Consider the following 12,394-nt stretch of genomic DNA (forward strand, 5'->3'; position numbering starts at 1 on the left):
AGAGAGGGAATGAGAAGGAGACAAAGAAGGCAAGAGCAGTTTTTAGATGCAGTTTGAAAACTGCTGGAAAGCTCATGGAGTGGAGATACAGCACACTGCTAGGTGAACTGCAGGAGTGTGGGAAGGGGAAAAGGGCAGGATGTAGGCAGGAGCAAGTCACAGAGCAGTTAAAAGGCAAAGGGTGAAAACCTGGCTCCATTTTAGTGAGTGGCAAAACTCTCATCCTGGTCCAAACTACAGAATGCTCCATGGCCTGTGTCATGCTAGGTCAGACTAGAACAGGGGTGCTCAACCCCTGGTCCATGGGCCATATCCAGCCCACATCTGGGCTACCAGGCTCACCACAGGTTTGAAAATTCAGTAGTGGGGGAATGGTAGCAGCTAATTACTGCTCCTCTGCTGCCAAACTTCCAGACCTGGAGAGAGCCCTGCAAGTTGGATGTGTTGGCCCTGCATACTACATGGGGCATGCAGGGCTGATTGGGACAACACAGGGCCCATCAGGGCAGCACAGAGCCCCCCGGTGTGCAGGGTAGAGGTGGGGCAGAACCTAATCCAGGCCTGTGGACTGACCCCAGACCACTCATCCAGCCTGCAGGGCCAAAAGGTTGAGCACCACTGGACTAGATGATATAAAGTTTCCTCCTAAACCTTAAACTCTATGAATAGGATTCTTTTAACCGTTATATGATTTCCATTGTGCTGATATCTGGTTAACTATATAAGAGACCTGGCCTTCAAGATCTTTGCACTCCCCTGGACAATGTATTTATGCCAAGAGAGTTTCAGAGCATGGGCCTTGTTGAAGTTGTATGGGTACAGAATAAGGTGATGCTGCAAGGTGCTGACTGTCGTCAACATCAAGTGACCTGAGTCGGGGCTGAGGACATTCTACACCTCGCTAGACCAGCGCTTCCTCACATACAGTACAGGCTTGCACACGTTTGTGATGCACTTCTAACTCAGCTGTTTTATTCCCTTGTGTACATAGTTCTGTGTTACCCTGATGTGCAAATTCTGTTTCTTCCAGTAAACTTTGCTATGTCCAGGATCAATGATTTAATAATGCTGATATTGTTAAGAGTAAATAAAATTATTTTAATAAAAATGCTCATAACAGAGTAATTTCTGCCATGTTATAACAATCATAAAGACAACATTCCTGATCCTCCAAATATAACCTTCTGTTTCAGAATTGGCCTACAACCCTGATCCTATCAGATGTCAAGTGTCTTGTATGTACCCATCTCCACCCTACTTATATGCCGTGCCCTGCCATAGTATTTTAGGATGAGATCATGGCTTGGACCCTGAGATGTCCTGTTGCATCTTCAGCAGAGCTACCAAGTGCTGAGTATGTAGCAGTAAGCATGCATTGCACAACTGGTATCCCCTGCACAGCTCCGCTGGGCAAATGGAAGCTGGGAAGGGGGAGATTCTTGACTAGAGCTGAGAAGGGAATTATCTTCCTGTCATAAAGATGAACTAGCATCTTTCAAAGAGAAGAGGAGGAGACACACTCCTAGTTCTGGACTTAGTCATGACCTCAATGCCTGGGCCACTTGACCAGGATTTAGGAGACTGACTTTTAGGTCCCTGTTCCTGCCTCAGATGAAACCTTGAACTTCATACTCCTGCATCTGAAATGCACTTCCTAACCACTTGCTATGCTCAGGAACATTGGCTCTCCTAGGATCAGGGTTGGGTGGCCATCATAGAGGACAGTCTGGTTGTCCTTTGTCCTCTATTGATACGAAACCTGACGCCTTTATGTCGGGTTATGTCAAGGACATAAAGGCATTGGGTTTCATATCAGTAGAGGACAGAGTAGCAGAAAACCGGAATGTCCCCTATGATGGCCACCCTAGATCAGGGCCTTGCTTGCTAGAACAGCTGATCCAGCAAGATGTACAAATAGCTAGCAGCAAGTTACTAGTTAAACTCCAGAGCAAGCAGGGGCAAAATGGTAATAGGAACATCCTTGGGACATAGTGCTTCCAGGAGCTGCTTGTGGGGGAAGGACATCTTGGGTACAACTCCATGCTCTCAGCCATGCCTAACATCACAGCCTAGCCCTTAATAACTTAATGAACTTGCATCACCTTGCAGAAATGGTGTCAAAGGCTCTAACCAGCAACCCCACCCTAGCTGATGAATCACTGTTAAGTTCTCTCAAATGGCTGCTGGGGAAAGCAGCCACCTCATTTAGTTCCACCTCTGAAGGCAGGCTGGAGGCCAGGCAGCAGTTTGCCTGAAGGGCTGCTGTGGTAAGCCTTCTTGGATCCTGCACTCTTGGGTTTCTGACTTCTGACCCTGCTCCACTGGCTGTTTGGAAATTCCCCTCAGTCTTGGTAACTCAGTCTGACTCCAGAACCCTGATTCAGCCTGTGACCGGGACTCTGCCCCTGAAATTCCCCCTTGGATTTGGTCATTTGGTTTCTGACTCTGAACCTGATTTCAGCCTATAACTTGCTCTCTGGAATCTCCCCTTGGTTTGGGTATCTTGGACTCTGCCCCCATAGGCTAAGTACTGTTTCATAGATTCATAGATGTTAGGGTCGGAAGGGACCTCAATAGATCATTGAGTCCGACCCCCTGCATAGGCAGGGAAGAGTGCTGGGGCTAGCTGACCCCAGCTAGATGCATATCTAACCTCCTCTTGAAGACCCCCAGGGTAGGAGAGAGCACCACCTCCCTTAGGAGCCCATTCCAGACTTTGGCCACTCGAACTGTGAAGAAGTTCTTCCTAATGTCCAGTCTAAATCTGCTCTCTGCGAGCTTGTGGCCATTATTTCTTGTAACCCCCAGGGGCGCCTTGGTGAGTAAAGCCTCATCAATTCCCTTCTGTGCCCCCGTGATAAACTTATAGGCAGCCACAAGGTCGCCGCTCAACCTTCTCTTGCGGAGGCTGAAGAGGTCCAGGTGCCCCAGTCTCTCCTCATAGGGCTTGGCCTGCAAGCCCTTAACCATACATGTGTCCCTATGATCCAAAACAGTCAAAAAGCCCAAGGCTGAATTGATTCAATCTTTGCAGGTTAGTTTAAGCTGTGTAGATTGAACCAATAAGCAAGTAAACAGACATTCACTCTCGATTCCAGAAATGCAGCCACGTGCCTGCAGTGGCCCAGGCCAGAAACTGGTGGGGAGTGTGCTAGAGCACACCTCCCTGCTCGGGTGCAACAAACAGCTTGGGCCAAGGCTAGCCTGCCAACCTTGCGAGGTAGGGTTGTGGGGGAAGCACAAAGCATTCTGGGATGCTGGGAGACTGTGAGTTAACTTGAATCTGGAGGAGATCTAGGACAAAAGTTCAATAAACTGATTTAACCTAAATCAATTAAATCTGATACTACTTCCATCAAGGTTTATCTTAAACTGGTTTCAGCCATTTTGAAAGCAGTTTATGTGCACTGAACTTCTGTTGTGTTACAGATTTGAACCAGTTTTTGATCACCTATACCGATTTATGTATAACTTCTGTCCCTAGCCCTGGTGGCTTAACTACTAGATCAAAATGCTTATGATATAATGTGAGTTGTAACCCTCCCCCATTCACGATACTATGCAGGCCGCAGAACCAACATAAATAATCTGTCATCCATCATCAGCACCAACCCAAAATACATGACAGCCATAGCAGCAATTTGGACAAGATTTTGCAAGGCATATTTCATGCAATGAATAGTTTTAAAAGAAATAACAAAATAAATATCTTAGACAAATGAAAAATAAATCTCTGGGGCAAATTAAATGCAGAACAATCTACAAGGTTTTCCAAAAAAATCAAATGTTAGCCAAAGTCTGGAAACTGTTTAAAGCAGCCTTTAAAGAAGCACGTACCAAACTGCTTTAAAATTAAAAGGATGTTAGTAGTTTAAATACAATTTTTTGAATCCTCACCTATCTTACTAATCAAACCTTACAGCATTCAGAAAGAATCCATTAAAATCTAGGACTTGGTCTTTTATCTTCTTGAAAGTGGCAACATTTGATCTCTGTGGGAAAAAGATAATTGCCTTTTTTTCACCATTTGTATTCTATTTCCTTTTTCTGCAGTTTGCTCAGTTTGGGCACTGAAAATCGACGTGCCAGTTTCACTCTTTTCTAGCCAGTTTCTAATGGATCAACGCAGAGCTGTAGTGTTGGGAGCTGAAATATACTTTTCACTGGATTTTTTGTAGTTGCATCTTTTATATGTGCAGGCTCTGTAGGACTAGAACAAGTTCTAGAACTAGATGCTGGGTATATGGTGGTTGAATCAGTAGAGGATCAGTGCCTATTGCTCTATTACCATTGAGATCATCTTAACTATCACTTTGTGACATTTCTTCTTCTTTTTTTAAATCCTCCCATTTGCTCTACTACATTTATTTCAGACTATGTGTTACTACCTCCAAAGATTAACAGAGCTCTGCCCAGGTCTCCTCTATCTCATACCCAGGCTTGATACTTTCTGCATCATCTCTGCACTGTCTGCTCTATTGCTGATACCCAGTTGGTTACTTGTCAGCTGCTAATACAAATCTCTCATCCTTCTTCCCTACTCTGGCATGCATGGAAATGCTTCTTGAACTCATCCAGGAAGTTGTCTCCTCCCTGCTGAAGACTCACCTTTGAATTAATCCCTTTGGCAAATTTGATGTTTGGCCAGCACAGGCTTGAGGACTGAACTATTGGTGTTTTAAATAACAGTTATTTAATGCTTGCGAGTTCTCTGTCCTCAGTTTTGAATAAGACACAAAAGGAGATTGAGCCTTTTCCCCAGATACTTCACTGGCATTAATCTATGACAGTCCTCCAAAAGCTGCTCTAATTAAAGCACCCAGAGTGTCACATGTATCAGTGTTTCACTCTGGAAAATAGTTGGGGAGGGGCACTTTAAGTAAAGCCGTTCAAATGAGCTTTAGTTAAAGTGCCCCCACTGCCATTTGTCAGCATGGGGATGCTGATACACATGATGCTAGAGTCTGCTGGAGCGTGGTAATTACCCCACTCTAGCAGACTCAATTAATTACATTGTGTCAGAGCAACCACACGGGCAATTATTGGGCATGAATAAACTCCAGACACAGTAGCACATTGAGACATACCTAGCAAGTGTAAAACTATTCAGGTCTGCCCTTATATGTGCTTTGGTGTGATTGGCAGTTGCCTTGGGGATAATGCAACATTCAATCACATATTTTTTGGCTGTAAAATGTGGCTGTAAAATGGTTGTAAAAGTTGAACTGTCAATAAGTATTAAAAAGACGATCTATAGACACCTGGAGCACAGTGCTACTGAGATGGACATTATATGCTGTTTTCCTGCATATTACTGAAAAATCTGTACAAATCAACTCACAGTTTATGACCATGCAGTATCTATAGTTACTAGAGACTGCGGTATTTCTTGGGTTACTATTGTTATTTAGTGCTATCATTGTGCTCCATGCAAGAAGAAAGTAGTTTCTCATGCTGGAGATACCTCATCTGTAGTCTCTAAATTAGTAAGATGAGCTTTACATTAGAACAAATTGCAGGCACTGTGGCAAAATGCCATCTCTGTCTCTCCCAAACGTTGCTATCAGGCTGATGACGAATCTGACAATTTGGTTACCATGGTCACTGCAGAGGGCAGACACCTCTGGCCCCATTGGTTTCAGGTAACCCTGAGTTGTAACCTGAGCTGGGTACATTCCTGAGGGAGGGGGAAACCTGCTCCCTCTGCCTACATGACTGGCCTCACACACCTGGGTGTGGGGCTTAAACTCCCTATTGTTCTAAGCAATGTCATCGTGACTGGGAGGGGGCTAGAGAGCCTGCCAGTCTACCCGGCAACTGGTGATGCATTTCAAATTGTTTGGCTGGCAGCCAACAATGGCTGGCCTTCATTGGGTCAGGTAAATGAGGTTATAAGGTCCTCATATAAGGTCCTATATAAATTAAAGACTGCCCAGGAGGCAGAGCAGCATCCATGATGAGAACTCTCAGAGAAGCTGAAGCATCTGAAACTCGCTGTTTCTCTTGAAACTCGTGGTCAATGAACTGCTTGCCTCCAGAGGAAATCTCCACCTGCCTCTGGATGATGCTTGTGAGTAAGCTACTTGAGATCTAACTAGATATATAGCTTGCAGTAACACAGATGCATAATCAAAGGCTACCATGCCACTGTTTGCTCTAAGGGATTTCTCTGATATTGCTCTACCCTGTACCCTATTCCAAACCTACTTCTTGTAACCAATAAAGTTATCCTCTGTACCTAGCATGGGAGACTTATTGGGAGAGAGTTAAAATTCTGCCTTGTTGTCCCCTTGGTCCGGCTGACTAAGGGAGACCACTATTTGTGCTTCAGACTGAGGGAAGCACCCCAAGTTCTTGCAGTGGGTCAAGTACCCTCAAAGACTACTAGGCCTGTGTTTCCCAGGGGGCACAAGGCCAAGATCAGTCAAAACCCTGGGTGGTGGTGGTGTTACTCCCAGGCTTGCGGGAGTGCTCCAGGAAGGGGTTCAGCCAGATGTGAAGCACCCTGAGGGAGGCATTCAGAGCCTGGAAGGTGGTCAGGTGCAGTGAGAAGGGGGGTTCAATGCAGGAGCACCTCCTACTAGCCCACCACAAGCACTGCCACACCAGTATTTGCATTTGGACATTTCTGGTTACAAATGGCTAGTAAATCATTTAAGTGCTATTACAGGTTTCCCTCGATTTATGCATGCGTACATGCATTCCTGGAGAACAGTGCATAAATTGAATTCACATAAAGTGAACCCACTTTACAATGTAATAAATAGGGATAAGTTCCCATGGTGGTGAGGGAGGGAGAGAGGGAGTGAGGCTGGGACTAGGGAAGGGACGGGGGGAGGGGTGTGCATCAGTGGTGTGCATCAGGATCTGGGGGAATGTGTTCACCAGAGCGCCTCAAGGGACGACAAGGTCAAATGGTCACAAACTCCTCCAAGACCTTTCAGGCTGGACATAAGGAAAAACTTTACTGTCTGAGCCCCCAAGGCCTGGAATAGACTGCCTCCAGAGGCAGTGCAAGCACCTCCTCTGGACTCCTTTAAGAAACATTTGGATGTTTATCTTGCTGGGATCCTTTGACCCCAGCTGACTTCATGCCCATGGGGCAGGGGACTGGACTTAATGATCTTCCGAAGTCCCTTTCAGCCCTAATGTCTATGAAATCTATGAAATCTATGAAAATTGTGGTGGACTTACCAATGCAGCCCAGCCTGCCTGGTCTTGGAGAATCTCCATGGTGATTGGTGGAGCACATCCACCAATTGGGTAATTTCTGGGAGGGGCTTACCCTGTCCCCTGCCTGAGTGAGGTGGGACAAAAAGCCCTGGACCTGACTGAAGTCTACACTTTGCAGGTCCAGCAGCACTCCTGTGGTGGGGCCTCCATAGTGAATAAAAGGAACAGCACGCCCAGCACACAGTAGATGCGTTGGGGGATGGAAAGAAGAGCAGGGCTAGAAAGAGCTGTGAGAGCTGCCCAGCAGGGCAGAGCACATGTCCTGAAGAGCCCCTGAAAATGCCTCTTGAACTGACTGGAGCAATGGTCAACTCCGGGTTTGGTCCCTGTCGGTGTGCAGTATGGCGTGTGGGGCAAGACACTAGGATTAGTTCAAGACAGATCGGGTCTGCAGCCCCGGCACGAGGCTGGGAAACCACAGTACATGATTGGTGCATGAAGCCCAGACTTTGAGAGCTGTTCAAGACAGCTCCAGTCTGCAACCCTGGCATGAGGCCAGAACCACCGGCGCACATGGCAGTGCACAGGGCCACTAGGACCCAGATGCAGTGCAGGCAATGCTGCATGGAGGGCGCAAGATCAGGCTGAGCCCTGGTGCCGCATGAGGTGGCCCAGGCCTCCAGCCCCCTAGCAGAAGGCCAAGCCCATGGTGCAGGGGATTTGGGTTTTCCATACTATTCCCTGGGGCCTGACAGGACTCTGGGGACTCTTAATAAGATCAGTTTTATAACTGTTGCTGTGTGCCTCAAATTTTGTAAACCAGTACCTTACATTTTGTTAACCCCACTGTGATTGGCTGGTTATTTGATTCATATACATAGATGCCCTATAGAAATCCTTGTCAATAATCTCACCAATAGTTCATCTGTACCTACCTGTTGTTCACTTCATAGTTTCATAGTTGGTAGGGTCAGAAGGGACCTGAGCAAGTCTGACCCCCTGCCATGGGCAGGAAAGAGCGCTGGGGTCAAACGACCCCGGCTAGGTGTTTATTTAGCCTCCTTTTAAAGACCCCCAGGGTAGGAGCCAGCACCACTTCCCTTGGAAGTTAGTTCCAGATCCTAGCCGTCCTGACTGTGAAGTAGTGCCTCCTGTTGTCTAGCCTGAATCTACTCTCCATCAACTTATGGCCGTTATTCCTTGTTACTCCCAGTAGTGCTCGGGGGAACAGGGACTCTCCCATTGCCTGCTGGTCTCCGTTGGCCAGTTTACAGACGGTCACCAGAACCCCTCTCAGGCTTCTCTTGTGGAGGCTGAACAGGTTCAGGTCCCTCAGCCTCTCCTCATAGGGCCTGCCCTGCTGACATCTGATCACACAAGTGGCCCTTCTCTGGACCCTCTTGATGCTGGCCACATCCCTCCTGAAGTGCGGCGCCCAGAACTGGACGCAGTACTCCAACTGCGGCCTGACCAATGTCATATAGAGGGGGAGGATCACCTCCTTGGACCTACTCGTGATGCATCTGTGGATGCATGACAAGGTGCGGTTAGCCTTCCTGACTGCGTCCCCACGTTGGTGGCCCATGTTCATCTTGGAGTCTATAATAACTCCAAGATCCTATTCTGCCTCTGTGCTGATGAGAAGGGAGTTCCCCAGCCTGTAGGTATGCTGCTGGTTCTTACTCCCCAGGTGCAATGCCTTGCACTGTCAGTATTGAATCCCATCTTATTCTCATCCGCCCACCCCTATAACCTGTCTAGGTCCAATTGCAGCCTGTCCCTCCCTTCTAGAGTGCCCACTTCCCCCCACATCTTAGTGTCATCTGCGAATTTGAACAAGGTGCTTTTCACCCCCTCGTCCAAGTCGCTGATGAAGATGTTGAACAGTGTGGGCCCGAGGACCGAGCCCCTCTCTTCTCTCCATCCCCCACAGGCCACATCCCTCCAATTCGAAAATGATCCATCCACCACCACTCTCTGGGTGCGGGCCTCCAGCCAATTGGTGACCCATCTGACTGTGTAGGCATCGACACCACGATCTCCTAATTTTTTAACGAGAATTGGGTGACACTTGTGTCTATCTGTTGTTTACCAATTTCACTTTATTCACTTAACCTGTGCTGGGTGTGAAGCCTGAGGGGGGATAAACTTCTAGGCTTTATTTAATAAAATTATATCTATCTATCTATTTCTGTATAAATATTATATATTGGAAATATGTTTATTAATATTGCTTTTATTTAAATCTTGTATATAATAAATGTGTATGTAGTTAAATCATCCCTTATCCTGGCCAGACTCTACAGGAAGAAGAAGGAACTGGCCAGTACTCACTGATCTCTCTCTCATCACTCCTACCTGGCCAACATTTTCCTTCCATTCGAGGAGGGATCACTTATCCTGGTGCTCTCAGGTAAAAGGGATAATCTGCAGGTTTTTCTGTTTTTCTGTGAGAAATGGAAAACCCGGATCCCTGTTTATGAGATGCTATGAATACTCAGCTACCCTTAAGCACTGCAATGCAGAGTGTGTTTTCCATTCAGACACATTTGTATATTTTCAATGCATCATTTTATACCCAGAGATGGCCTTGAACATCCTGGATCCAGATTTTCAGATGGCCATTTTATTTGACAACCAACTCTTAATTACAGTCTCTTGAAAAGCTTCCTATTTGTCCCTGATGAAGAGATTATAATGTGTGCAAACCTTTCAGTCTGTTTTCTTTCAATGTAACCGACCCTTCCTAATAGCTATAGAGCCCAATTAGGTGTATTTTAATTAACGGAGTCTAGGAGATTTGCCTCAGCTTCACAAATGTGTCTCTGCAAAAGCCATGGAACTCATTGACTACAACAGAGCTTGTAAATTCACTAGCAGCAAACTGAACAACTCTCACTGCTCCACTGTTTTCCATTTAACTGTACAGTGACCACAGCTGACCTGTCAGTCTGGTGGTATTTGATATCTAATTAATGGGCTAATTCTGGGCTTACTTGTCTGTCACAGCACACAGTTCCAGCTCATTGAAAACCTGCATTTGACCTAACTGCCCAGGAAGATGAAATTATGCAGCAATGTCATTTCCCTTCACTGCACTAACTGCTAATGTATTGTTTAGGCATCCAGAACCACACTGACTGCTTTCTATCTGCAAAGAGAAGTCTGCTAAGTGGCATTATTTGAATGAAATTAGAATTGAAGTTTCATTACATGTAATGGCTAGATTAGCATCCAAAATGAAATGGGGACTTGCCAGAAAAGAAGGAAATCAGTTTGAGTTTCCATTTCAACTTCTAGTAGCATGCTGTGCAGTTCACTTTTCATTTCCTCTTGTCATTCACAAATCATGAACCCCGTAGACTCACAGGGAATATCTGCTGATATTAAAGCTTTTTTTCCCTAAAGGTGCTTTAAGAATATATGCAGTAACTTAGACTTCATTATCAGGCAAGGGAGAAGACTGATGGTGTTAAGGATGCCTGAGATATACTGAAAATACTGCTTGAGAACCATCAGGTTGCACCTGTCACTAGATTACATGGCTTAACCTTGCAGCTGTATTACTTTGCCCTCCCTCTGCCTTCCCCACCTGTTCTTTATTACTCTGAATTTTTGTATCTTGCTTTTAAAAAAGCCCTGATCTTGCCATAAACTCAGCATGCCAGCTTCATGGAGCATTCTGAACAGAAATGGGGCTCTGTGAGCATGGGTAGCGCTCACTGCGTGGGGTTCATTGCAGAAGGGTGACCTTAAAATGTAGCACACTTGTCTAGTCCAGAGCTCTTGAGCAAGTCTATAACTAGCACTAAAGCATTTTACTGCCCATTAATAATACATTTATCCTTAATGCAATCCATTTATTACCTTATATGAGTATTTTTCCTAGTGGTTTTTATGATGTACTTGTAATTTTTTTAACTTTCTTTTTTATTGTTTTTAAATGCAGTACAAAATCAGGTGTGTGTGTGTGTGTGTGTGTGTGTATACATACAAACATATACACACATATAGTTTATATAAACTATATGATCTATGTATGTGTTTGTCACAGTAACTAATAAAAGGAGGATAAAAGGGAAAAGGAGGAGGGAAAAAGGAGAGAGAGAAAAAAAGAAAATATTGTGCAAGGACTAATATTTTAATTACCAAAATAATTGAAGAATTCCTTCCAAATTGTACTAAACTTTTCAACGTATATTTTTTACTTTCTCTTTTTAACAGGCTGAATTGATCGGTGGAGGGATGTATTCTCCCCACAGTCTTTATTAATGATTCTTGCTTCAGTGAATGGTTGCTCTGTTCTTTGAAAATACAAACTGTGCTCAATCTGCTCTGTATCATTATTGTTATTGGTTAGTGCGAGGTCAGAGAACATGGAACTGAAAAGCTCTGTCCATTTACAGTCTGCAGGATCAGGACACTACAGAATAGCTGGGGGTTGTGAGAATGGGTGTCATGACAAACATTTGTGGATTCATTCAGCAGCTTCTTAGCAATGAAAAGCAAAGGTCAGACTTCAAACCCCACATATCTTGATTTCTTCTTGTATGGAGGCATATCCTGAATGGTGCTGAGTGCTTTCACACCATTCAGTTAGGGTTCACAGTAACCAGCACCTCCCACAGACAGTGCTTATTAACAAACAGGATGAGACTTCTGGAGGTTCAGATCAACTGATGTGGTCAACAAACAGGAATTCAGGGCCCCAAGTCTGAGAATCCGTATATGTATTTTGGACTTTGCCAAGCAGCCCTCACTAAAAATTAAGCCTACTATTCTCCATCAGGGCATTTTTTTCTTTTTTGATATCATCTACATCTTGGGAACCCAAAGTCAATGGGGAGATCTGATTTACTTCTGTGAGCTTTGGATCAAGCCTTTGGTTTGTAAGATTGCAACACATACAGACAAGTAGCCAAGAATCAGATAGAAACCACTGCATCTAGGAGCAACAGTCTCTTCAATAGAATTTGGGTCATTTTCTTCCCTGACTTCCATGTGTATGACCTCAGTGACATCAGTGGGAGCAGAGAAGAATCTGCATATCACAGACTCAGGCCAAATATCTTCACTTCTTTCCTACATAGATATTTTAGGGTTTAGGCTTTAGTAATTCAGCTCCAACAAGTCACCCAAAGATTTGAAAAGAGAAGTGGATAATGAGACTGAGTTAAGAAACTGTAAGGCGAATAGAAGCATGGAATTAGCCCTTGCAGAT

The sequence above is a fragment of the Alligator sinensis genome, unplaced genomic scaffold (genome assembly GCF_000455745.1).
Source record: "Alligator sinensis unplaced genomic scaffold, ASM45574v1 scaffold681_1, whole genome shotgun sequence".
In the NCBI taxonomy this organism is placed as follows: domain Eukaryota; kingdom Metazoa; phylum Chordata; order Crocodylia; family Alligatoridae; genus Alligator; species Alligator sinensis.